The sequence below is a fragment of the Pan troglodytes genome, chromosome 12 (assembly GCF_028858775.2).
Source record: "Pan troglodytes isolate AG18354 chromosome 12, NHGRI_mPanTro3-v2.0_pri, whole genome shotgun sequence".
NCBI lineage: Eukaryota > Metazoa > Chordata > Mammalia > Primates > Hominidae > Pan > Pan troglodytes.
The window spans coordinates 92,024,916-92,052,528 of NC_072410.2; the positions used below are offsets into that span (position 1 = coordinate 92,024,916).

The window sequence follows — 27,613 nt, forward strand, 5'->3', positions numbered from 1 at the left end:
TCGTTAGTTGATGCAGTTTCTTCCTAGCCTTGATGGTCTTTACAATTTGGCATGTTTTTGCAGTGGCTGGTACCGGTTGTTCCTTTCCATGTTTAGTGCTTCCTTCAGGAGCTCTTGTAAGGCAGGCCTGGTGGTGACAAAATCTCTCAGCATTTGCTTGTCTGTAAAGTATTTTATTTCTCCTTCACTTTTGAAGCTTAGTTTGGCTGGATATGAAATTCTGGGTTGAAAATTCTTTTCTTTAAGAATGTTGAATATTGGCCCCCACTCTCTTCTGGCTTGTAGAGTTTCTGCTGATAGATCCGCTGTTAGTCTGATGGGCTTCCCTTTGTGGGTAACCCGACCTTTCTCTCTGGCTGCCCTTAACATTTTTTCCTTTATTTCAACTTTGGTGAATCTGACAATTATGTGTCTTGGAGTTGCTCTTCTCGAGAAGTATCTTTGTGGTGTTCTCTGTATTTTCTGAATCTGAATGTTGGCCTGCCTTGCTAGATTGGGGAAGTTCTCCTGGATAATATCCTGCAGAGTGTTTTCCAACTTGGTTCCATTCTCCCTGTCACTTTCAGGTACACCAGTCAGACGCAGATTTGGTCTTTTCACATAGTCCCATATTTCTTGGAGACTTTGTTCATTTCTTTTTATTCTTTTTTCTCTAAACTTCCCTTCTCGCTTCATTTCATTCATTTCATCTTCCATCACTGATACGCTTTCTTCCAGTTGATCGCATCGGCTCCTGAGGCTTCTGCATTCTTCACGTAGTTCTCGAGCCTTGGCTTTCAGCTCCATCAGCTCCTTTAAGCACTTCTCTGCATTGGTTATTCTAGTTATATCTCCAAGGTCATTTCATTAGAGGGTACCTGGAGGTCTCTCCCATGGGGATGGAAAGCCTTTTCTCAGGTGACTGACTCCAAAATGAGGCCGTCATACTATAGTCCCCATGGATTGGGGTTGGCATGGCCACCAGCCTCTGCTAGAACCTGCTTGCCAATCCTTTGTGCCAATCCTTTGTGCCTGCTTTTTCTTCCAGAAGGTCCACTCACCCCTACATAGGGCACTTTGGCTTTTCTAAGTAAGTGAAATATGTCCCCACCTGTTTACCAAATGCCCCTCCTCTGTCTGCAAGCCGTTCTGCACCAACTCTGAACATTCTGATCTGTACCTGTCCCCATGCCACCCCATCTCACTGATTTATTATATTTCAGGAAGAAGGAAGGGTTTTTCATAAGGTCCTTGAGTTAGCTAGAGAATGACAGCAGGTAGCTTATTCCAGCTTCCTCACCCTACCCACATGCATTGGTTGACCTAAGCCCTCTTGCCTCAAATTCCTGAGAATTTGTTTATCAGGAGATGCAATCAAAGAAGGGTATGGCGAGAACAATTCATATGCTGCCCTTTCCTACCTACCTTCGTGTTTCTAGTCTCAAGACAGAATCTGGTTCTGTTTCTGGTCCATGCGTCTTCCTTGGGCTGCGGTGACAGTGACCACCCTTACACTATACTTTCATGGATCTGGTGCCCACCAAAGGAGCCTGCCCTGAGAGGCACCAAGATGCAGAAAGGGGCAGAGCCAGCACCCGCTCAACCCTGCCCAATGCAAGGCTTCCCGCTTCTCCAGCACGGACAGGACTTGGGTTCCTCGAGGCCCCCTCCACCATAGCCACCACATGAGAAGGAAGGAAGAGGGGTTCATTTCCTTTCAGTGTGCCCATTGCTAAGGTTTCCACACTAGTAGCAGAGCTAATTTCTTCCGTGCAACAACCTGTGGCAACACCAGAGATGATCCTATTTTGCCAGTCTCTTTTTGTGTCTTCAGACAACGCTTACAGCACACAGACTTACTTGTTTTTGAAACAGAACCTTTAAGGAGCAAATAAAAATGAGTTATTTCTCCCGCTCTGGATTTTCTCCTGGTCAGTGTCAGGTCTTACCTCCCCGGCCTCGGTTCTCTCCTTCATCCTTCCCAGAAATGTCCTTGGTTTCGACTTTAGAAGTCCCAGCCTCCCCCTAACTTGGTTCTCCTAAATCTCCACCAGCCAGATACTCAGTCAAATTTTACTAAAGAATAGCCATCATCTACGGCACACTTACTATGTACCAGGCTCAGTATTCAACATTTTATCTGCCTTTGTTTCTTTCATTCTCACAATGCCCAATGAGTTAGATTCTATTATCATCAACATTTTGGGGGCTGAGGAAACAGACTTGGAGTTAAGTAATGTGTCCAAAATTCCACAATAAGTAAGTGGTGGGACCAGGACAGTTTGATTGAAAGCTTGAGTGTTTATAATGCTTCTCTTAAAGATAATATTATATTTATCACCTATTGCTCTGAATCTAGGAGCATGACAAGACCTATGTTTCCCAGAGGCCCTGTGTGTCCACAAGAATCATCCTTCTAGAGGTCAAATGACTGATGCCCCCTCCCTCCAGTGCTTTCCTCTTGGGCCTTCCCTGCCAGTTCCAGATTCTAGTCTGAGGACTCCCTCTAACTGTAGTTCATTCATCTAGGTCAAATAATTATTATAGCCCAGGAGAAATTAATGGTCTCCTGCTTCAACACTCGAGTAATTCACTTGGTTTACCGACTGCCTAAATTCCACACAAATTTATTGAGCACCTACTATGTGCCGCATATCTGATAGGAGTTGGAAATAGAGAGGATACATGATTGGTTTCCTGTGAGGGTCTCATGAACCAGTTGGGAAATGACCAAGTATACCATAGCCTAAGTGAGAGAATAGTATAGTATAATATGGAGAGGTGAGGGTAGCTGTAAGATTAGGGAAATCTCTGTAGTGGATAGGAACCCAAGCTTTGGAGCCAGGTTGGACTGGGTTCAAATCTGAGTGATTATGGGCAAGTTATTTAACCTTTCAATGTCACAGTCCTTGTGTATAAAATGGGAACAATGATGCCTCTCTTGTAGGGTTATCAGAAGTAGTACTCCAGAAAGAAGTTATAGTTATAGTGGCAATTGCTAATATTTACCGAACATATTTGCTCCTGGTAAGTAGAAAGATTAGCAATAATATTTGAATTGGGATTTGAAAGATGAGTTAGGGTTTGATTGGGCAGAGGAGAGGTGATAAGAAATTATAGATATAAAAGTATCACATTTGAAGTCATAGAAACATGGAAGTGTATAGTATGTCTCAGGATTATCAAGTCTGGTGGCTGGAGCATGGGCACATGGCATAGGGGAGAAGAAGAAATGATAGCTACATGGCATGAGAACTCACAGCCTTCACCGAGGTTTTGGAGTTCATTCTCTATCTGCCAGTGCCCCATCTTCCCACCCTAGGGAAGTGACACCATTTTATAATGTAAAAACACTCTAAAGATGGGAAAAAAGGCCACATATGCTGCTGGCTGGTCTATATGCTGGAGCAGTCTTTTGGAAGAATATTTAGTAACAGGAATCAAAATCCTTTATAATGCTCATAGCTCTTGACCTATTCATTTCGCTTTTCGGAATTTATCGTAAGAAATTCACTGGAAGCATTTGGAACAATTTGTATGCCAGGATTTGTAATGGTCAAAGGTGAGAAATAATCTAAATGTCCAAAACCACAGGATTGGCTAATATTCTATTTATTCTATTCTATTGTGTATTGGTTAATATTACATTCAAGCATTGGAATAGTATACAGTCATTAAGAATCATAGTTTTACAGAGGATATAATGACATAATGTTCATGATCTAATTTAAAATGAAAAAAAGTAGGCTGCAAAACAGTATATAGTTTAATGTTAATCTTGTGGTGGGGGGGAAAGGAAAGGATGTATGTGGGAGAGAGAGAAAGAACGAGAGAAATAGGGTGATCCTATTGAGAATAAGTTTAGATTAAGGACTTGATATTCTTTGTTTTAAGTTATGGTTGAATTTATTTATTTTCTTTAATTTTTAATTTTTATTTTTATTGAGACAGGGTCTTGCTATGTTGCCCAGGCTGGTCTCCAACTTTTGGGCTTAAGTGATCCTCCTGCCTTAGCCACCCAAGGAGCTGGGATAACAGGCATCCCTCACCACTCCCAGCTGAGACATGGTATTCTAAACACTTGCTTTGGGGGCATATATTTGCTCAAGTGATTTGCATGGGAGAAGGACCCTGAGAAGCTATTTGGGAGTGGAAGAACTAGGGCTAGAGACAATAGAGAGAGGTCAATCAAGAGTTCATAACCCTAGGGAGGACAGAGCTCCCTTAGAGAAGGTATAGTGTCCCCCAGAGACCACAATGCCTAATGGAATGCAGAAGATGTTCGGTGGACAACCAGCAGACACTCTCAGGGCTTCCCAGAGATTCCCAGGGGTAGACGTTGCATCAGCTGGGAAAAGGCTCCAAGCCAGTGCATTCAGAACGTGAGCGCTGAGTCAACTTCTCTTGCAAGCCCTTGTAGGCGCCAGTGACTGAAATGTCTGCATTATGTGTGGCTGTGTCTAGGAAAAGGAAGATGAAAAATAGTCATTATCTCTGGGTATAAGATTATGGTTATTTTTTAACTTTTAAATAATTTTTCAAAAGTTTCTGTGATGAGTATTTTGTTTATTGTATTTTATTTTTTGAGACAGTCTTGCTTTGTCACCCAGGCTGGAGTATAGTGGTGTGATCTCAGCTCACTGCAACCTCTGCCTCCCAGATTCAAGCTATTCTCCTCCCTCAGCCTCCTGAGTAGCTGGGATTACAGGCATGCACCACCACACCTGGCTAATTTTTGTATTTTTAGTAGAGACGGGGTTTCACCATGTTGCCCAGGCTGATCTTGAACACCTGACTTCAAGTGATCCACTCGCCTTAGCCTCTCAAACTGCTGGGATTACAGGCGTGAGCTACTGCACCCAGCCTGTGATGAGTATTTTATAATAAGGAACATCACTCATTTTTAAACCATCTCTGGCTTCCTTATGTTCCTCTTGCCTCCATGCCTCCTGCTGCCCCACCACGCACACACACTCTGTGTTCTCATCTATGCATAAGACTGGAAACTCTGGCTTTTCTTGGGGTTCTGTCCCCCAGGGCACAAGAAGGAACCAGGGTGTAATAGGCTTGGGCTTGACTTGGTAGTTTGTAATCTGCCTAGCTGGCAGCCATGGCACAGCAAACTCGAGCTGGGTGACCTCCAGGCACTTCATACTTTTTCGCATTAATAAAAATCACTGCACTTTGTTGACTTTGCTATTTCCACCCACAGGGGAATGTACAAATACAAGAAATGTACATGAAATCTGCTAAATGATCCATTTAACCATGTGGTAAACACTCTGTATACCTGTTTCTCCTGCCAAAACAGTCCCCTTTGTCATATTTTACAAGGTCATTTGATTTAATTCCCTAAGTCAACACAGGGTTTGTTTTCTTATAAAGGAAAAGAGGATAAGGCTTTTCAAAATTAACTGACTCAGGACAGTTTACCTTGAGGGTAAACCAAAGGACAGTATGAGAAAGGGTGCAAAGGAGCTTCTGGGTTCTGGTAATGGTGTTTCTTAATCTGGATGCTGGTAACTTGGGTTTCCTTTGTGAACATTTATCAAGCTGTACACAGGATTTGCACATTCTTACCACTCTCACCACAGCCTCCTCCTCGACCCTTTCCTCCTGGCTGTCTCCCCACATCCTTCACTCCCCAGGAGGGTGTCTCATGACTCCTCAGTGGAGGCACTGCCTACTTTTTCCTGTTTGGGTGTCTCCTAGAACCTGCAAATCCCCTTCATAGCACTAATTGCAAGAGAAATAATCTGGCTGCTTTTGTGGTTATTGGTTTCATGTGTGTCTCTCACTAGATTCTAAGTCCACTGGGCTTGTGTGTCCACTGGACCTGCTGCTGTGTTCCCTGAGCCTGGTGCAGTGCCTGGCAACATGGCATGAGAAACAGTTTGTAAGAGAATGATGGAGAGGCAGAGAGGGAGACAGAACAGTGGGGTTGGGGGAAGAAGACAGAGAGGAGAAGGAAGGAGAGAGGAAGAGTTATGTCTCTCAAGATCTGGGTATTCTGAGGCATGGCTACAGGTCGGTGAGTGGGAGTACTCAGGAGTGTGTTGACATGATTGAGTAAGGAGTCTCTGGAGAAAGAAGTCTCTCTCAGAGAAGGTGGTCTCCCTGTGGGCAAGATTGGTTTAAGGACTGTAGCCTAGGTTCATAAGGGGAGGATGGGGACCCTGAGCCTAGTCTGGCTCCAGTTTTCTTCTGGCTCAAAGTGATTGCAAAAAAAGAGCTATTTCTTTGCATTTCTTTAGGACACTGAGCACTAAATGTCAGCGGCATGAGTGCAGGAGCCAGTCACATCAGGGGCAGCCATGGTGTGGCAGAGGAAGTGCAGGTATGGCCACAGCACAATGGCAATGACGGCATTTCCTACACCCACAGTTGACACTGGAAGAACAGCCCTCACAGGCCAGGCTTGGACAGCCATAGCAGGATCAGTGTATTTGGTAGACACAGGTAGTGGCAGGGGAGGCCCCAGTGGGGCTCCGTGACACAGAAGCCATCACATACAGTGAAGGAGATCGAGACTCAGAGGGAGAGGAGGGCTGTGGTGGGTCCCATGCATGCCGCAAAGGACTGCATCTCAGGGCAGCTATGCAGTGCTCAGCAGGGAATGCCAGAAAGGCATTGGAAGCATTTAAGGGGCATGCCACATGGCCTTCAGAGTTGGAGCAAGTCCAGCTAAGAACTTACTGTTAGGTGTTGCCCAGTTTATAGCCTTTGGCTGGAATTCTCTGGAAAAAACAAATCACTGAGTAATGGCTTCTAAAGAGCACCTATAAATGGGAGGAAGAACACCAAAGAATCAAAGATGCCAGAAAAGAAAACAGCCCCTGGGATTTGTGCACAGGTGTTCTTGACAGGGTCCCTCACCTAAGCCATTCTTCCGGCACAATTATCACCCAGAGCGGCTTGTTTCTTGGCACCTAGAACACTCCATCGGGAGCTGTTTCCCTTTTTAACTCAATACTCCCAAAGACTGCTCTGGGGATAACAGCTCCCACTCTTAGGGGGAAAAATATATTTTTAGAGATGGGAGATGACAAAACCATCATCAATAAGCAAGAAAACTCCCAATTAATTTTCTTGAGACACTGTCTTGTGATATATCCTTGTGGGTAGGGCTTTCTGAAGCATTTTCTCACCATTTTTTTCTGAAACTATGGCTTTCCAACATTTTTCATTGCATACTCTATTAGTAAAATCATTTTGAACATGCACCGCAGATATCTGCGTATTTATTCACTGATGATGTTTATGCAATAGTGTGTGTGTGTATTGTTTACTGTATTTATAGTGAAAGTTCTAATAGAAGGTGTCCGCTGGGATGCAGGAATCCCACTAAACAAACACAAGGCAGACAGGGTAAGCATCATAATCCTCAGCTCATGGATTAATAGACTAAGATGGGAAGGGACTTGCCCAGGTCACACAGCCAAAAGTTGCAAAACTGGGGTTAAAACTCATATCCATACTTTCTAGCTTCTCAGATTCTTCATTCATGTGCCAAATATCCCTTTCTACTCATCAGAATTTGGGAATGGACCAGTCATATCAGTTTTTGGTGATTTCCACATTGTTTCCCTGTTTTACCTATTTTATCATTATTGCCTATAGCATAGGGTGTGCCATGCGATCAGGGTTCTGGAACTGGCTTCTAAAGAGCACTTATGAATGGGGATGAAGAACATCAAGGAATTAAAGATGCCAGAAAAGCAAATAGCCCCTTGGATTTGAGAACAGGAAACATGCACTTTACACGCCTCATCTCTTTCTGCCCCATCCAGCAAGCAGGGATGATGCAGAGACCTTCCCTGGGTCTCACCATGCCGAGGAGTTAATGTGTTCTACAATGTATTTGTAGAAAGAAGATGCTGTGTCTAGTAGAAAGAGATGTGATATGATTGACATGGAGTGGCCAATCTTGACACAGGAGACATGGCAATTGTACTTTCCTGTATGAGAATGAGGCCTGAAGGAAGGTTGCTTCCCTCAGTCTTTTCTCAGCAGAGCGGTTTTGTAAAACAAACCAAAACAAAACACCAATTCCCTGAAGCAGAATAAAGATAAAGAAACTTAAATATCTGGAAACAATGAAAACTGCAAGAGCCAAGAAACGGGCAGCTTAGGGGCCCCAGGAAGTGAGGTGGGATCAGGCAGAGATAGGCTTGGGGCGGAGGATCTGGAAGCTGTTACTGTTTACAGTCAATGTCCTCTCTCTCTCCAAGAGGTGGCAGGCCACTGCCCAATGCTGAAGTCACTGTTTAACGAAGGTGGAGCCTGCCTTTACCTGGTACACCCATATAAGGAAAAGCCTGAGGTCAGGAGCAAGCAGACACCAGCACTGCTCTTTCTCCAAGACGGCCGGCCATGCTCTCCTCCTCTGCCAGTCTCCTCCACCACTCTCTAACCTGAGAGCCTGTGGAACCTGCCCGTCTCCCCTCCTCCATCAGACACACCTGCCTAGGAAACAGGTAAGTTGTGCGTGGTCATCTCCCAGAGCTGTGGACCAAGGCAGTCCTCTAAACATTAGTGAGCATGTACAATTTTCTAGAGAGCTTCATGATGTCGCTTCTGAGTTCCCACCTCCCAAGGTACATATTCAGTAGCTCTGGAAACTGGGTTTTTTTGATGCAAGTGGTCCAAGGATATGCTTTAAGAAAAACTAGGGCAAAGTGGGAGTTAATTTTCTAAGAGAATCTAATCCAAACTTTGCATATTTCATGCAAAGAGAGTATTTCTTAATCATTCTGTCACCTTCGATTTCTGATCATTCCAAGTTGTGACCTTGAGGGCTGTGTTCACCATAAGGGACACATTGATGGCAGAAATCATGTCTTCTTTGTGCACTGATGTGTAGTTTCTGATAGATAGTAGGTGCTTAATAAACATTTGCTAAAGGGAAGAATGGGACCTGGGCCCTTTGTTTTCTAATCATCTAGCTTATTAGTTATAGGAATGAAGTTGACAACTCCGGGTTAATCACAAAAGACAGATCATTACAACTTCAGAGATTCAGGAGGTTGCTATATGCCTCTAGTGGTGTCATGGTCACACACGTGTATCTCTGTAACTGCTAAAGTTATGTAATCTTTGAGATGTGATGCTGTTCTCAGGGAGACAGTTCCAGCTGCTCAGCTTGGACCCAAGTTAACCAGATTAGAATAAGTGCAGATATTTTCCCTCTATAGTTACAGTTGGGTCATGAACTACTGACTGTCCCATTTGTCCTGGGTCACAAACACAACTTTGTTTACCCCCAAGTGGCATTAACTAGACTTTCAATCAGATTATCCTCTTGAATTGTCTCACCTTTGTACCCACCTTGACATAAGTATTGTGGGTTTTTGTTGTTGTTGTTGTTGTTGTTATTTTGAAGGTTGGAGGAGTGATAGCTGCAGGAAGGCTTACTTATTAGTAGATTGGTTGATGGAAATGTAATAATCTACCAACCGTGTAATAGGCAAAAGCTATATATAGCATGAGTTCATTATCCCAATTTGTAGATGGAAAAAGTGAGGGACCGGTGAGTGACTTGCTGCTAAAGTTTATACCAGATGCAAATGACAGAGCTGGAGTTCTGCTGTGCCTGGTAGGTACCCTGTCTTGTCCCCTAGTTATTTGGTTGTATTCAGTTACCCTCTTGAAAGAACACCTTAGAAGAAAAGATGCTATGAAGAAATGCACACATTAGGCCAAGCACTGTGGCTCACACCTGTAATCTCAACACTTTGGGAGGCCGAGGTGGACAGATTGCTTGATCCCAGGAGTTCAAGACCAGCCTAGGCAACATGGTGAAACCCTGTGTCTACAAAAATAAATTAAAAATTGGGGGTCTGGGAAAAAATATTAGCTACATGTGGTGGTGCACACCTGTAGTCCCAGCTATTGGAGGCAGGGGGAGGGGTCCATGGTTGAGGTGAAAGGATCGCTTGAGCCCAGGAGGTTGAGGCTTCAGTGAGCTATGATCATGCCACTGCACTCCAGCCTGAGTGACAGAGCAAGACCCTGTCTCAAAAAAAAAAAAAAAAGACCAACCTACTGGCCCTGAGGCTCACTCCGTATCAAGCATTGTGCTTGATGCTTCCATATGGTGAGCTGTGTGATTTGGGGCATGCTCCTTAACCTCTTGGGGGTCCCAGTTTCCTCATCACTAAGACATGGTAGAAGCAGTAGTCTACCCCAAAAGATCAGTGAAAAGATCAAATGAGATCCTATATGGAAAGCACTTAGCAGTACTTGAGCACATGGCAAGTGCTGAAGATATTTTAGTCATTATTGTTGACATTATTTTAGCCTGGGTTCTCTATAAAACAAAGCCTGAGGCAAAGCTTAAGTGCTACTTAGCACTTAAGGTAAGACACCAGGGGAGTGAGAGTCAGGGAAGTGGGAAATGGGAGGAGAAAAAGGGGAAGCAGTGAGGGATGATGTGCCACCACCTGGCCTCTCTTCACAAAGAGACATGACCAGCCACTTGGCCAAAGCAGGGCCTCTCTGGACTGGCGTTGCAGATGCACTGTGCCTTGGAAGAGTCCATCCGAGCAAGGGTAGAGAGGACATTTATATGTTGGCTCACTCTGTCTCCTCTCTTATTGTTCAAAGCTTGCCCTATGGGGAGTTAACTGTCCTGCACTTCCAGCTTGTGTCTTCTGACCCCTGTGGCAGCCACTGGGAAAACTAGATCTAATTGCTAGAGGCTTGGCACCTCATCTGAGTCCAGAAGTGGTCAGAAGAGCCACTTCCTTGGCTGGAGTAAAAAAGGGACCAAGGTCCTAGAGACAGGTTGAGGCTAAGAGAACCTGAGATGGCACCTAAGAAAGGTTTAATAAAGACTGAATTATCATTAATATCTGCTGAACACTGCGTACAGCACTAATGTTCCTGCCTAGATGTCACCTCTTTCTCCCATGAGAAAACCATAAAGGGGACTTTGGATAGGCTGGTCCATTCCATCTCTCCTCAAGGTTTGGAAGAAGTCAGGTTGAGGGCATCCTAACTCTCTCAGAACGTCCATGGTGGAGCATGCCACTGATAGACAGCAAGGAAGTCCACAGCCATGCAAAAGATCAGAGCAGAATCAAGAGGAGGTGTTGATTTTCTACCACCCTTGGGACTCTATCTTTTGGTCAAGTGTTTCCTAAAGCATGGTATACATAGAACACTAATTTTGGGGGCTGTTGCTGGGGGTTCCTTGATATAAAGCATTTATGATCAAATATTTGGATGAATGTTGCCTCCTACTCTTCCCTCCTCAGAGAGTTATGATTCCAATTTATTTAAAAAGGCTCTGTTCACGCCTGTAATCCCAGCACTTTGGGAGGCCAAGGTGGGCGGATTGCCTGAGGTCAGGAGTTCGAGGCCAGTCTGGCCAACATGGTGAAACTCTGTCTCTACTAAAAATACAAAAATATTAGACGGGCATGGTAGCATGCGCCTGTAATCCCAGCTACTTGGGAGGCTGAGGCAGGGGAATTGCATGAAGCAGGGAGGTGGAGGTTGCAGTGAGCCGAGGTTGCGCCACTGCACTCCAGCCTTGGTGACAGAGTGAGACTCCGTCTCAAAACAAACAAACAAAACAGGCTCTGAGAAAGCCAAAACAAAGGCTTTCTCAAAAGCCAACTGAGTTCAACAAAACTCAGTTGAACTGAGTGCACCAGAGCTTCCCATACTGAACTCCAGTTGGAAATACAGCTTTGGACCATGTGTTCATGGGCTCAGTCTCTTTTGTCTTGATTCCTGAATTCTCAGGGCACTCTTCTCCACTATGCACTACTTTTTGCTTTGCACAAACCCTGTTGAATAAAAAACTCTGCAGTATAAGGGAAGGCTGTGGGGGTGCATGAGAAGCTTTTACCAATCTGCAGAGCTCATTCTCCCAGGAAACAACCAGGAAAGCTCAGCCAAGCCTTAAGCCTGTTTCCTTGTCTCAATAATAGAGAGGTGAACAAGGCGATCCCCAAGGAGTCTCCCAGCCTCTTGTAATCCATGATACTCATGTTGAAAGGCAGCTAAAGGTCACCTCATCTATCTCTTGTGTTGCCTCAGAGACAAACTATTTAGTGAATAAAGAGATCCAAATTATTAAGACATGTTGTAGGGTTATGAAGTGGAGGTTTGCCCACTGCCGCCCTCTCTGGTGAGTTGAACATGAGATGGGACGTGTACCATGTCCCACGGTAGTGGCTGGGGCGATGAGCTTCCTCTAAGGACTTGGGCTGGAGGACAGCCAGGGTTCTGGGGTTAACATCCTTACTTCGGCCAAGTAAGTCCCAAGGGACCTTTAAAATTGGGAGTAGCCAGGAGGTTTATTTCCTTTCCCTCTGAAAGAATGGTCCCTCTGGCAGCATTCTGCCCTCTGATCTCCACTGGTCAGCCCTGCCATGTCCACCTCCCATGCCTGTGGACCAGGTCTGACCAGCACCTCCCACGCAGTTCAGAGGACTGAGCCAGACCCTGTCCCAGCCTGCAGACCAGAGACACAGAGGGGCACTGTCTCCCATCACAGCCACACACCTGCCTTCGGGAGATGCACCCAGTGGCCCACTAGAGACCACTGGTTCTCAAGGGTCTGAAGCCAGAGAGGTGATGGAGAGATGACAGGAACCTTTGCCCCTGTTCTTCTCGCCAAACATTCTCTTTTCTCCCCACTCTAATCCTTAACCAGACGTGGCTGCCAACCAGCTGAACTACATATACCATTAAGCCCCACCTCAGAAAACTCTAGCTTTCTGCAGGAACTTAAGATACAGTCAGATGGCATGGCCCTGGGGGAGATGAGGGCAGAGGCTTTCTGCAGGGGCTGGCTCCTGGGACTCCAGCCAGCAGACCACCAGACGCACGTTCCGTCAACCCAGGGGCTGTCCTGAGCCAGTGCTGCCATCCCCTCAGACCTGTCCTCAAGCCTTCTTCCTCAGCCAGGTCACCTGCCCTAGGTGGGCGTGGGGATTCCCCACAGCTCCCTGCCTGTTCTGGAACATAGGCCAGACAGCAAGAGGGGTGGAGGTCTCCTGGGACTGTGTCTACCTCTCTTTTCAGGCAGAGGCTCCCAGGCCTGTACCCCCTGCCCCAGGTCCTGTCCTTCCCACCATCTCTCCAGTGGACCCTGCAAGAGCTGGTTTTTAGGCCATTTCTGCTCCTCTCTCTTTCCTCTGTCTTTCCTTTTTACCCTCAGTCCTTGCTTTCAGAAGCTCTGGCTCTCCCCGTTTCTTAGGGCTGGAGAGGGAAAGAATGACAGAAGGAACAAGGGAAACCTCAGAGGTCTAACCACCACCCCCCCAAGACTGCCTTTCTCTGCTTCACTCACTCACTTAGACACGTTTACATTCACATTTACACACACACACACACACACACACACACATATACATTCTAAGCTCCTTCTTTTTCATGTTGCTTTTTGACATATTTAATATAGAAAGCTCTTGTTTTTGAAAAACATTTCTCCTCCCACTGGTCCATACCCTGACCCCAGAGATGGGACCCCGTCTGCTTGGATGGAAGCTTGCTCCAGAACAAGAAGGTTGACCTGGGCCTTCCTGGGGACCTTCGTCGTGTGTCTCCGAGCACCTGGTCAGAAAAGGGAATGGCTCCCTTAGTCAACATGCTTGGCCACTGGTACTACTGGATTTGTCTCCAACCCCCCGCCACCCCCCGACCAGAACTCCCAGTCCAGGGCTCAGCCTACTCACCTCTGCAGCCTCCACAGGTCAGGCCTGAGACACTCAGAATGGCCAGGCACAGACTGGGATGCCCAGGTAACCGGGCCAGGGGTCCAACAGCCGGCTCCACTGTCCTTTCTCCGCTGTGTTGTGGCTAGACGCAGCGCAGGGGGCGGTGGTCTTTAAAAAGCTCCATCTGAGAGTCACGTCATCTGCATTCCTTGTTTTCCAGCCATGCCTTGAGAATTCACACCTTGAGGGATAAGAAAACAGGGTAATATTTGGACACAATTCTGGCGCCGTCAATGCTGGGCTGGCGTGAGAATCCCTTCCCCTGGTGGACTTTGTCCTCCCTGCATCTGGGCCATCTCATTCCTCCCACTCTCTTCCTCAGTCTCCATCCCTGCTGACTGGCTTCCCTGGCTCCCTTTCTGTCGCCCAGCCAGTCTTTGACTTTCTCTTTGTGTGGTTGCTCTGTCTTGGCCTCTGCCTCATCCATTTTTCCATTTTCTTCTTCTTCTTCTTCTTCTTTCTTCTTCTTTTTTTTTTTTTAAGACGGAGTCTCCCTCTATCACCCAGGCTGGAGTGCAATGGCATGATCTTGGCTCACTGCAACCTCTGCCTCCCGGGTTCAAGCGATTCTCCAGCCTCAGCCTCCTGAGTAGCTGGGATTACGGGTGCATACCACCACGCCCAGCTAGTTTTTGTATTGTTAGGGTTTCACCATGTTGGGCAGGCTGGTCTCAAACTCCTGACCTCGTGATCCACCCGCCTCACCCTCCCAAAGTGCTGGGATTACAATCGTGAGCCACCGTGCCCAGTACTCATCCATTTTCTGTTTGTCTTTGTCCATTTAAATGAAAAAGCCTAAGAAGATAGGCCCAGGGAAATCCTTTAAGAATAAACGGATTATAAAAATGTGGCCTCAACTTCCAAAGAGCCTTAAAAATAAGAAAGGAAAAAGACCCCAAACCTAGCCTTCTGCGGTTCAAGCCTTTGGGAAGTGAGCAGGCCCGGAGCCGAGGGTCTGCCTGGGGAGTACTCGTCTGAAACAGCGGCTCTCAAGACCCTGCATTGTAACTTGGTACATGGCAGGCCCCAACTTCCTAAGTCTACTAAATTTGTATTTGTTTCAGAAAAAATTTGAATTAGCTAAATGAGAAGTGCATCTCTCCTTCAAGGATGAAAAAAGAAAAAAACCATGCCGGGAAATCTAAGCACAGATTAAATATTACACAGTGTTTCTGAGACTCATGTAGTTTTAGTTCCCAGAAAAAAGAATGCTCTACCTCATCCTTAGAATATAGTTGAGTCTACTCAACCCTATCATAATTGAATGACACCTATCAAATGCTCTAGGGAGGGGAAAGGAGATTTCCATGCAAAGACAAGTTTCTTTTTTGTGTGTATTGGCACAAACCTAAACTTAATTGAAAGAAATAATACATTCTGTGGGTTCCTATTTTATTGTCTAACAGTATCATTGAGGCTACATAAGAACCTGTTGTCTCAGTTCCAGAAATACAGAATCTTACAGTAGAAAAGCACTTAGAAGTGCGAGACCAACCTCCTTAGTGTTCCAAGTGGGGAGACCAAGGCTAGGGGAGGGAGCGACGTGCCCAAGGCCCATAGAGTTTTGTGGAGCTGCACAGATTCTTTCTGTCAGGCAAACCTTCTCTTGGTTACCCCCAGGGTCTCCTGAGAAGAACCCATCAGCAGAGCTCTCTGAGCTCCCTTGCGCTATGATTCAGGAAGTGGCTGAGTCCACACAGCAAGGGCAGTAAGGAGAGAAGAGGCTGGGGTTGCCCTGCCTGTGGAACCTCAGTAAGTCGCTTCTGCTTTCTGCCTCTCTTGCGCCAAGCTGTTGATCTCTTTGGCAGTCAGCTCCAGTGCTGAACCCAGAGTCACTGGCAGGCAATAGAGGTCTATTCTGAGCACTTACTTCTCTGGTACCTGTTCAAGGTCTAAGTAGCTTTCTTTCTTTTTTTTTTTTTTTTTTGAGATGGAGTCTCACTCTGTAGCCCAGGCTGGAGTGCAATGGCGCAATCTCGGCTCACTGCAAGCTCTGCCTGCCAGGTTCATGCCATTCACCTGCCTCAGTCTCCCGAGTAGCTGGGACTACAGGCATCTGCCACCACACCTGGCTAATTTTTTTGTATTTTTAGTAGAGACGGGGTTTCACCGTGTTAGCTAGGATGGTCTCGATCTCCTGACCTCGTGATCCGCCCACCTTGGCCTCCCAAAGTGCTGGGGTTACAGGAGTGAGCCACTGCGCCTGGCCCTATGTAGCTTTCTACATCTGAAGACACGAGAGAGGTTTCTTTCATTTCATTTCATGGCCTCTTCCCTGGCCCTCGGTGGATCAGAGGTTATCTCAGAGGATGAGAAACACTAGCTTACCTCTGCCCCTCTCAGCCCTGATTAGGCACAAAGTAGGATGCCCTTGGCAGGGACAGAGGCATGCTTTGCTCACAGGCCAGATCACCCCAGCTTTGAAGCTGGGGGCAGGACAGGAGTCAAGCCCAAGCGCTGCCTAAACTTCTCCTGTTTCACCTTGAGCCCCACTTTCCCCTTCTGCAAAGTGAGCCCTGCATAGTCTTCCTCTGAGGTCTGCCTTTCTGGGGGCCACTAATCCCACCATGGTATTCAGGCCACACATGCATGGAAACTTACTGAGATGATTCTGAAGTGCAGAGTGGCTCAGGGACAGCACTGGTCTGGCGGTTAAGTTCCATCTTCAAACCCGATGTTTAAGCTCATTCTCACACTTACACCATCTCACATAAGCTCTCTTTGAGAAATACTCACATGTTCTTTCAACTTGCTGTAGATTTGTATACACACACAATTTTCTGTCGTCTTCCCTCTCTTCTCCCACCCACTCTCTCTTCCTCCTCCTTCCTTTTCCCCCTCTCTGTCTTCCTTCCTCCTTCTTACCCCCTTCCTTTGCTCTCTTCTCTCTCTCTGCTTCACTCTCTCTCTGTCTCCCTCTCTCTCCTCAAAGCCCTGAGGTATGCCAAGGTGGTATATAGCTGAAAGTGGTTTGCACATCTTTTTCCCACCAGAGAGCAGTTAAGTGCCTATTTTCTCCACTCGGGTAGCTAAATTATTCTCGATGTGTTAAACAGTGTAATTAAACACACACATACACACACAAGTGCACAGGCCCCTTCCCCCACCCTTCCTTGTTCCTTGTCAGCAGAGAGAGTGTCAGCCCCAGCCTTCAAGCTCTGTTAGTTTTAATTTGAGTTGTGGAATTAGTAATGGGTTTTGCTGGAACACTGTTGTGCGAAATAGATTGCTCCTCGTGCAGGGTTTGGGCACCATTTCAAATGAGTATTTGTTAAGGGGAAAACCGTCCCCTGTCGTGTTCTGCTACATTACATCAGATTTATTTCCATTGTTCTGAAAAACACCAGCCAGGAGAGGGCCGCAGGCAGCACTCCTGGGCAGGAAACCATTGAATGCAGCTTCCTGTTTCTTAGCTGATTGAAAACAAAATGCAAACAAAATTACCCTTTGTTGCTGGGATATGCTAGGAGCATCCTGCGGACAGGGACACCAGAGCAACCTGTCACTGGGGCAGGGAGGTGGTTTCATCACTGGCAGAAAGTCACTGAGTGGTTTAGTGCCCAAAATATGACACTGAAGAAAAGCAGAGAGAGAGCTCAGTAGGTTGAAGTTGGAAGGGATCTGCCCAATCCAAAGGCTCTTCTGGGACCCCGTGTAGAGTCATCCAGCCTCTGCTCAACCATTTCCACCCAAGAGTGCTACGGCCTTCCTTGTTCTGTGGTAATTCATGTCATTGGAAGTTCTCTTCTTCAGTACCATGCAATAAGGCTGCATGTGAATATTTACATTTAAATGTAAATTATTTAAAATTGAATAAAAATTAAAATCCAGTCCCTGAATTGCACTAGCCATCTTTCAAGTGCTCAATAGCTACGTATGGCCAGTGGCCACTGTATTAGACAGCACAGATATAGAACACTTCCATCATTGCAGAGTCTAATCAAAATCACTCTTCCCCAAATTTCTGACTCCTTCCACCGTCTGAACTGCACAGATCACATGTTCTTCCTTTGCGTTCATATCCTTTCCACTGGACATGTGTTTGGCCTCAGGGACACCTGGCCATCGTGTAGGACAGGGTAAGCAGAGGAGGAAAAAGCCCCCTCAGACAGGATAGAGGCTGTGGGACACTGGCCCAGCTGGAGATGCTGACAGATAGCTTGGTCTACAGCATGGCTTAGGGCCAGAGGCAAGGGTGCACCCAGTGTTTCTGCCAGGCAGGTAGAGGAGATGACAGTCTCAACGCATGGAAAGAACACAACTCTGGAACCTGGAGAGACCCGAGGTTGGGAGTTCAGAGGTGACTGGCAGGTGCCTGGTATGCCCACCAGCTGGTGCAGGGTTGTAGTCACTGGGCTCAAGTTCAGGGCCAGGCAGGACACTCAAGGAGTTGCTGATAGCATAATGGACACAAGCTTTTATTATGTGCCACGCCAAGCCCTTTACAAGAATCTTCTCAATTAATATCCATCTGCTGCTACGAGGCTGGTTTTATTACCTCCACCTCCCGTCCACTTTATAGGTAAGGAAAGGAGGCTCAGAGATATTAAGAGTATTGGCCAAGATCATTCAGTCAGTAAGAGACAGCTGGATTCAAACCCAAGTTTCAACCTGATTCTATGTGCCTGTGAGCACTGTTCCATGCTGCCTCTTTTTCCTTTTTCCTTAAGACACAAGGCAGAGTTCACTTTTCTGAACTAGAGCATAATCTTGGCAGTAGGGAAACTTAGGGGTTGGGAGTACAGTTGTGGGGCCAGAGGTGGTTAAATATCTGCTCTCTTACAGCAGGATTATTCTGGAGGGAGGGGGACCTGGGCTGCAGGGGCTGAGTCTGAGGATCACTGTAGACCCCTCAGTCAGCCTTCTGTCCAGTAAACCTCTCTAGATCTCTGACTCTTCCTCCCAGGAAGGGATTTCCAGGCTTCCTGTCTATTTAGCTGGACTGCCTCCCGCCCGTCTGGCACATTTTTGCCAATATGAAAATTTGCCACCTCTTTCAGGTGGATATAACTGCATGCCAGGAGCCCATGCTTGCAAGCAAAGGGCTTGCCTCCCTGCCAGGCACGCTTATGTTACTCAAACACTCATTTTCAGATACCATTGAGAGTGCCGATAAGCCTCTTGGAATGTGGCCCCTAGAGCTGGGCTAGCCTGTCTAGAGCAGTGCCTTACTGCTGTTGAATCTGGTCAGAGCCTGCCAAATCTTTCACAGTTTTGTCTCATTTTAAATAGGAAGTCAAGTGAGGCGTACAAAATATTTTCAAAATGAAATTTAGCCAAGACAGATCCTGCTCACTATTTACTTGCATAGTTAACTTTTTAAATGTAAAGACAGGTTTGCAGTTTCCTTAGTTAATTTCATCTTCTTGGTTTTGAAGTCATTTAGAATTTTGATTCTGCTATCTGCTTGGTTAATTGCTCTTGATTTCCACTATTAAAGATGATGAAAGAGTTGAAAAGGATCTTCATTTTTATTTCAACATCTTCTTTAAGGACCAAGATAAAAATGTAGAATAGGACAGGACACAGGACAGAGCTCTGTGACTATTACAGTGCAATGATTCTTAGCTATTCCAGACCATTCATCCATGATCTTTGGGTCAAACTGCGAATTCTGTTTACTACGCTGTATTCTACTTTACTATGCTACGTTGCACTGTCATAGTACGTGATATACAACCGACTCAATGTAGTCTACACACAGGGAATAGGTGGAGATTTTATCAAATACTTTTTAAAAATCAAGACTATATATATACGTATATATATGTGTGTATATATATGTATATATATATACACACATATATATACATATATATATATATATATATATATATATATATATGTAATTCTCTTCCTTCACAGTAAGGACTCTATTTTGGGGAAGAAAGGAAAAGGGAGGGAAAATTAAGTAATTGGCTTTGGCAAAGCTATATTTGCTAATACAGATACCAGCTTTATTTCCTAAGTACTCAAAGTATTTCTCTGCAAGTCTATTTCAGATTTTGATATATATGTTGGACTTCATAAAAATATTATTATAGAGCTATAAGAAATTTTTAAATCAGTGTTTTGGAAGAATGTGTTAATTACAAATTTTCTATTTTAAAAAGAGAATCTCTTACAAAGTTTCTTACATTAAATTCCCATAAGAATTAATATTGGCTCAATTTATAAAAATTAAACTTATAAGCATATATTTGTAATACATTTGTATTAGTGTAAAGAATATTGATGTTCATCAAAAGACACTGTAAAGGAGTTAAGAAGATAAGCCACAAACTGGGAGAAGATATTTACAAGACATATGACCAACAAAAGACGAATATCCAGAGTGAGTAGTGAATTCCTACAAATCAATAAGAAAAAGACAACCCAATAGACAAATGGGCACAAAATATGAATATTCATTCCTCAAGAGAGGGAACATGAATGGAGAATAAACATATTGAGAGAAGCTCAATTTTACCAGTAATCAGGGAAACAAATTAAGACATAGGAGTTACCACTTACTCCCACATGTTGGGTACAAATAAAAAGTCTGCCAATACCAAGAGTTAGTGAGGATATATAGCAATGGCAACTCTTTTACACTGTTGGTGAAATTATAAATTGGTACAACCTTGGAAAATAATTTGGCATACTTAGTGACGTTGAGTATGTGCGTTTCCTAAACCCAAAAATTCTACTCCTTGTAATACAAACTAGAGAAACTCTTGCATGTTTATCAGGAGATACGTACAATAACATTTATAGCATTATTTTTCATTAAAACAAAGAGAAGAGCATTAAATGTCCATTGAGAGGAGAAGTACAAATAAATCATAGGATAACATACAGCAGTGAAATAAATGAAATCCCGCTACTTTTTAACCATGGGGTGCAGGGAGAAGCAAATTACTGAAGACTATATAAATTATATATAGCATTTAATTTTTGAAACAACTCTACTTAGAATATATAAAAACTGCATATGTTTAAGGTATAAACTTTGATGAGTTTTGAGGTGTATACACATGTGAAATCATCACGACACTCAAGATGAAAATATTTCTATCACCCCCAAAAGTGTTCTCAAAACCCATTCCTCCCTCCACCCCCATTTCTGAGCAACCACTGAACTTCTTTCTGTCACGGTACATTAGTTTGCATTTCTAGGATTTTTTTATAAATGGAGTCATATAATATGTATTCTACTTTGACTGGCTTTCACATAGCATAATGATTTTAGAGATTTATTCATGTTGTTGCATGTATCAATAATTCATTTCTTTTTATTGCTGAGTAGTACCTTATGGGTACATCACAATTTATTCATTCACTTTTGATGGACATTGGATTGTTTCCAACTTTTGGCTATTAAATATGTCTGTTTTGATTATGCACAAGTCTTTGTATGAACATATGCTTTCATTTCTCTTGGGTAAATTCCTAGGACTGGAATGGCTGGATCATTTTGAAGGTGTATGTTTTAACATTTTAGGAAACTGCCACACTGTTTTCTAATGTAGTCATACCAATTTACATATCTACCGAGAGTGTATGAAAGTTCCAGTTTTCTATCTCCCCATAAACAGTGTGATCAGTCTTTTTAAATTTTAGGCCATTAGAAAATGGCCTATAGTGAGCTTTCACCGTGGTATGAATTTGAATTTCACTGATAACTTATGATGTGGAACATCTTTTCAAGTTGGGTTATTGCTTGTTTTTATATACTCTTTGGTGATGTGTCTATTCAAATCTTTTGGCCATTTTAATGGTTTTTTTTCTGATTATTGATTTGTAAGAGTTCTTTATATGTTGTGGATTCAAGTCCTTTGTCTGATATACGTGCTGCAAATATTTTCACGTAGTCTGAAATTTGCATTTTTGTTTTTTTAATGGTGTCTTTTAAACTTTGATGAAGTCTAATTTATCAATTTTTTTTCTTGTATGGCTCATATTTTTTGTATTCTATCAAAAACACATTTACCTACCCCAAGTTTGCAAATGTTTTCTTCTGAAAGTATTATAATTTAAGTTTTACCTTTAGGTCTGTGATCATTTTGACTTGGTTTTTGTGTATGGTGTGAAGTAAGATCCATGTTTGTTTGTACTTTTCCCATTTAGAAATCCTGTTGATCCAGCACCATTTTTCTGGAAAGACTTTTCTTTCCCCCATTGAATTGCCTTGAAACCTCTCTCAAATTAATTGGCCATATATATGTTGATTTATTCTAGATTCTCTACCCTTCTCCATTGATCTATTTGTCTATATTTTTGCCAGTACAATAGCTTTATAATATGTATTGAAGTCAGGTTGGGTAAGTCCTTCAGTTTTTCCTTCTTTTTAAAAATTGCTTTGGTTATTCTAGGTTCTTCGCATTTAGATGTAAATCTTAGAATCTGCTTATCAATTTCTAACAAAAAAAAAAGCATGCTAGAATTTTGGTTAGGATTGTATTGAACCTATAGAGAAATTTGGAAAAAACTGCCATCTTGGCAGTATTGAGCCTTCCAATAAATGAACCGGATATATGTCTCCATTTATTTAGTTTTCCTTTAATTTTTCTCAGCAATGTTTTATAGTTTTTTAATGTAGATATCTTTAATGTCTTTAATGTTAGATGTTTTCCCAAGTATTTTGTATTTTGGATGTTACTATTCTCCTATTTTTTGTTGCTATTATATAATAATATAATTTTTTAATATTAACCTTGTATCTTGTGACCTTACTAAATTTAAGTATTAGTTCTAGTAGTTGTTTTGTAGATTTCCTACAATCAAAATACCAAAATAGGACCTTCTTGTTTCTGATCTTTTTGCCTTTAATTTTCTTGTTGCATTGGCTAGGACCTTCACAACAGTGGTAAATAGAACTATAACAGTGGGCATTCTTGCCTTGATTCTGATCGTAAAGGGACGAAAATGCACTTTCCATCATTAAATATTATGTTAGCTGTAAATTTTTCACAGATACCCTCCTGAGGATGTTACCTACTATTTCTAGTTTTCTGAGAGTTTTTATCATAAATTATGTCTTTGTAGCTTTTTACTGTGGTAGATTGCAGGTGGATTTTTAAAAATATAAATCAACCTAACATTCCTGGAATAAACCCAACTTATGATGTGGTATCTTTCTTCTTCTTTTTTTTACATTATTGGATTTGATTTGCTAAAATTTTAAGGCTCTTTGCTTCTCTATTCGTGAGAATATTGCTCTGTAATTTTTTTTCAGGAAGAAGATTTCTTTATGAGATTTCGTTTTTAGTATTTTGCTGAGCTGATAAAAATAAGTTCAGCCGTATTTCCCTTCTCCTCTATTTTTTGAGGAAGTTCACGTAAGATTAGTGTTACTCTGTCCTTGAAGGTGTAATAGAATTCACTAGTGAAACTATCTGAGCCTAGGGGTTTCTTCTGGAGAAAGCTTTGGATAGTAAATTCAATTTCTTTACTATATGTGGCATTATTCAGATTTTCTGTTTCTTCTGTGTCAACTTTGATAAATTGTATTTTTCAAGAAATTGATCCATTGTATGTAACTTAGCAGATTTGTTGGCATTGGGTGATTCGTAGTATTCTCTTATTAGCCCTTTAATGTCTATAGGATGTGTGGTGATAACCCATTTATCAAATGATAATATTGGCGATTTATGTTTTCTCTCTTTCACTCTTGATCAAGTTGACTAGGGGTTTGTCAATGTTGTTGATCTTTTCAAAGAAGCAGATTTTTGCTTTGCTCATTTTATCTGTTGTCTGTCTTCTGTTTGATTAATTTCTGCTCTTATCTGTCTTCTGTTTTACTAATTTCTGCTCTTGTCTTTCTTATTTATGTCCTTCTACTTATTGAGGTCTTCCTAATTCTCTTACGATATTATCTTTGACTCATAAATTATTTAAAAGTGTGTTTAATTCCAGATATTTGGGGTTTACCTAAATATTCTATTGTTATTGAATTCCGCCTGTGAATTTTCATGTAGAAGAACAACACGTAGCTCAGGGAAAAGAGAGAAACCGGGACAATAAATGCCCTTTTCATGTTTCTGGGCAGATGTAATTTAGGTGATTTATCTGTGTATTCTTACAACTATTTATTTCTGAGAGAGAGAAATACAAGCAGGTTAGGACAAGATTAGAGTCAGATAAATAAATAATAATGAACATCTTTTCATAAAATATTTCATGGTTTAAATCTCCTTCCATATATTTTCTTATTTAATTTTTCAACAAAGTATCATGTTCCCATTTGACAGATGAAGAAACAGGTGTTTAGTGTGTATGAGGCAGAATGAGGACTTGAGTCAGGTGTTCTGAAGTCACTTAACTCTTATGCATCTTTTCCATGAAATGTTAATAAAAGTTCTCCAATAAAAGAACTTACTGGTTATATGTGTGAAACACTGGGAGCAAACTTAAGTTTCTTTATCGAAGGCTTTCTTGGAGCTTTTTGTGAATTTCTGTAAAGACTGTTCAGTATCAGATGTTTTCCAAAATAATTTCATCTCATAATTTGTTATTTGTGGAGTGTTTCATGAAGCAACTGCTTCACAGAACACACTCAAGAATAGCTGATATGTAATATTTAATCTGCTGACACTCAGGAGATTTTATTGAATACCTACTATGTGCCAGGCCTAGCGCTAGGTGCTGGCATATCAAGATACTGCTAAGACATAGTTGTATGGCTCAGCAGTATCTAAGACATATCTCCCATTAAGGAGCCCTCATCATTTTTCCGCTAATTCAAGTAATGTTCACATACTTATCACTGTTGCTGCTCTGTCATTTGTTCTTGTGTTCACTGACATCCACTGTCTATTCTCTGAGAACCTTACTGACATGACCCAATTCCCCTTTGATCTGCACACTTCCTGCAGTATGCAGCCAGGGCTAGGAGAGTTGTTGGATCAGGCTAGGGTTAGTCACTGCCATGGCCTGAATTGTACCGTCCCCCTCCCCCAACAAATTCATATGAAACCCTAACCCCCAACATGATTGTACCTAGAGATAAGGTCTTTAAGAGGCAATTAAAAGAGATCATAAAAGTGGGGACTTATCTGATAGAACTGTGGTCTTATAAGAAGAGGATGAGGGAAAGATCTCTTCCCCCCCCCTCCACCACATACTGGCACTCTGATCTCTGACTTCTAGCCTCCAGAACTGTGAGAAATAAATCCTGTTGTTAACCCATTTATGCCTAGTGTTCCATTATTGGAACGCTAAGCATGTGGGAGTTATTTATATCCTACTGCTCAAGGTCATCACCAAGGTCTGACTGCAAACATCTAAAAAAATTGCAACCTCAGGCATAAATGCAGTTAAGCCCCTCGGTTGGTGGTATTTTGCTATGGCAGCCCAAGCTCACTCAGTCACCCAACCCAGCAAAGGACACAGGGAAGCTCATTTCATAGACACCAAGGGGAGCTAAAGAGGCTTTGTAGCCCTAAGCCACAGCTCCTGCTTGCTTCTCAGCCTAATTCTGAGCTTGGCTCATGAGCTCACACAAGCTTCTTACATGAAGAACTTTATATCAGTTATTTCTGTGATGTTTCTAGCTCTTCTTGTGTGACTCTTCTTGCAACACCCAAGAGCTGCCCCAGCAGCAAGATAAACTTTATCTTGAATATCAGGTAGGCCTTTCAGCAATCTTTTTTTTCCCTTAAATTAACAAAGCTGAGTCTTCTTCTGCCTTTGGCTACCCTGCAAAGTGAGACAAATTGGGTAGAGAAGAGAGGAAAGAAGCAGAAAGCCCTCCCAAAAGTGACAGCAGGAAAATCAGGTGGTCCTCTTCTGCTGTGCACAAAAGTGAAATGTTGTCAGGTGCTGTGGGCCCTTCCTGAGAACATGAGCCTACAGGCTGTTCCCTGGCGAAGCCAAGAGCAACTCAGAGGAAAGAACTATGTGTGTGGAGGCGGAACAAGCTTCCCCTGCCTGCTTCTCCCTTCCCCATCAAGAGTCTCCTCCCAGAACAGCCCACCTCCGCAGCAGCAGACACCCAGCCTGCTGCCTGTCCCCAAGCCTTCCCTTCCCCCAGGCCTGGGCAGCCCATGTAGTGAATGCAGAGCAGTAACAGAGCCCAGGGCCCAGGTCTGACTGACCATCCTGGCCCTCACCCTGCAAGCCCCTCTGAGCCTAGCCTGTCCTGGGTATGAGCAAGTCCTCATCTTAGACAGTGTTGGGCCTCTGCACAGTCCTTTCCTGCTCAAAATAACAATGATCATCATCCTAATAACCACCATGTATTGGCTGCTTTGTACTTACCAGTCACTGTGCTGCGTGTTCTGGGAGCATGGTTTCATCTGAGTCTCACAACAACCCTATAACATGTGTAATAGTATCATCATCTCCATTTCACAAATGAGGCAAGTGAATCTTAGAATGGGAATTCCTAAAGTCTGGCCAGTCCTCCATCCAATAGTGCACAGTGGGGGCCCCCCAGATGGACTAGGAACTGATCCTCGCATATAAGACCTTTGTATGATTCCAAAGGAGAAATGAAGCAAAATTCTTTAGAATTTCATTTTTATATGCAATTAAGGGTTACTTACAGGCAATCCCATAATTGTATTATTAAGGGTAACTACAATTTGGTTTTCATAAACCAAAACTAGCTCATTGCTAGAGTTTATCACACATTGTAATTCAATATTTTCCTGAGAGGTAGGAGGCTTGGCAATGCTATACTGGTTCCACTGTCCCCGAGCATGCACAGAGAATTGGTAGACCCATGATTTTCACAACTCTTCATTATCGAGTGCCATCGCCTTTTGTCTTGAATTGACAATCAATTTCTATCACTGTTTTCTTACTCTTGAATGATACCTTGACATTTCAGCTTTATCACTATTTAATTTGTTGCGGGCCCTCTTTTTAACCCTATTTTGAGTGCTGAGACATACTGAATATTTTGTGCCATTATTCTATAAGAACTCAATTGAAGAAATGTACATGTGTATTAGGTTAAACTAAACAGAGCTGTTTGTATTTAACCGTTTCTTACCTTAGGTTAAACCCTATGAAACTGACTATATTCAACCATTTTTGACCTACAAAAATGGCAGTTCATGGTCCAATCTAATAGTTCAAATGTAAATGTAAATTATTCATATCTTGTTTGTCAGACAATTGTATGCACAATTCTCTCCAAATATGCTTGCACAATGACTGGTGATATTCTGTCTATGAATTTGTGCTATCTAAATAACTTGCCACATGCTATTACAAGGTAATTGTAAGAAAATTGCTAAGTTATGTTAAGTTTACATGTATTTTTCTAGGATTCAAAATTTTGATTATGAGTTCATATTCTTTCCTTAGAATTTATTCCTTTATAGTCGTTGCTCATTCATTATCACCTGCTTCCTTTTCCACTGTGAAGTGGAAATGGGTGGAACACAGGGACCTTGGGATTTTTTGTGCCACCTGCACTGACCCTGATCAAAGAAGCTTGAAAAGCCCTACTTTAAGGACCAGAGAAGTTTTTCAATTCCCATAACTAGGAAGTATGGATTCAGGATTCCCATCTAGGCCAGCCTCACAGATGGAGGACGTGGTACATTTTTGGTAAATGGCACCAGTTACATTCCTGTGGCTGCCTGAACAAGAAACCTCAGCCTTCCTTGTCAACTCAAGGAAAATTGGGATGCTAACATTTACTGAGGGACTACTGCATGCCTGTCACTCTGCTCAGTTGGTTAGGTCAAAACTTATTTAATATCATAACAAACCTATGAGATTTATAGCTTCAATCCATACAGGTGGAGAAATAGGTTCACAGGCTTGAATATTCGCTCCAAATTGCAGAAGCAGTATGTAGCTGATGAAAGCAGAAAGCAAACTTCAAAACCCATGTGATATTCACTGCACTATCTTTTCTTTGTTTTCTTTTTTTCCTCCCTATCCCCCATATTCAATTCTCCACC

The 27,613-nt window shown here is 43.0% G+C and overlaps 1 protein-coding gene across 1 annotated transcript in view; it reads left to right on the forward strand.

Annotated features, from left to right (window-relative positions):
• The first annotated feature begins 8,201 nt into the window (after nucleotides 1-8,201).
• The window catches only part of CAPN13 (calpain 13), an 85,625-nt gene continuing 66,213 nt past the window's right edge, over nucleotides 8,202-27,613 (forward strand). The window contains exon 1 of the mRNA XM_016948291.3: nucleotides 8,202-8,456. The gene's annotated coding sequence lies outside the window, so the exon portion shown is untranslated. The remainder of the gene's footprint in view (nucleotides 8,457-27,613) is intronic.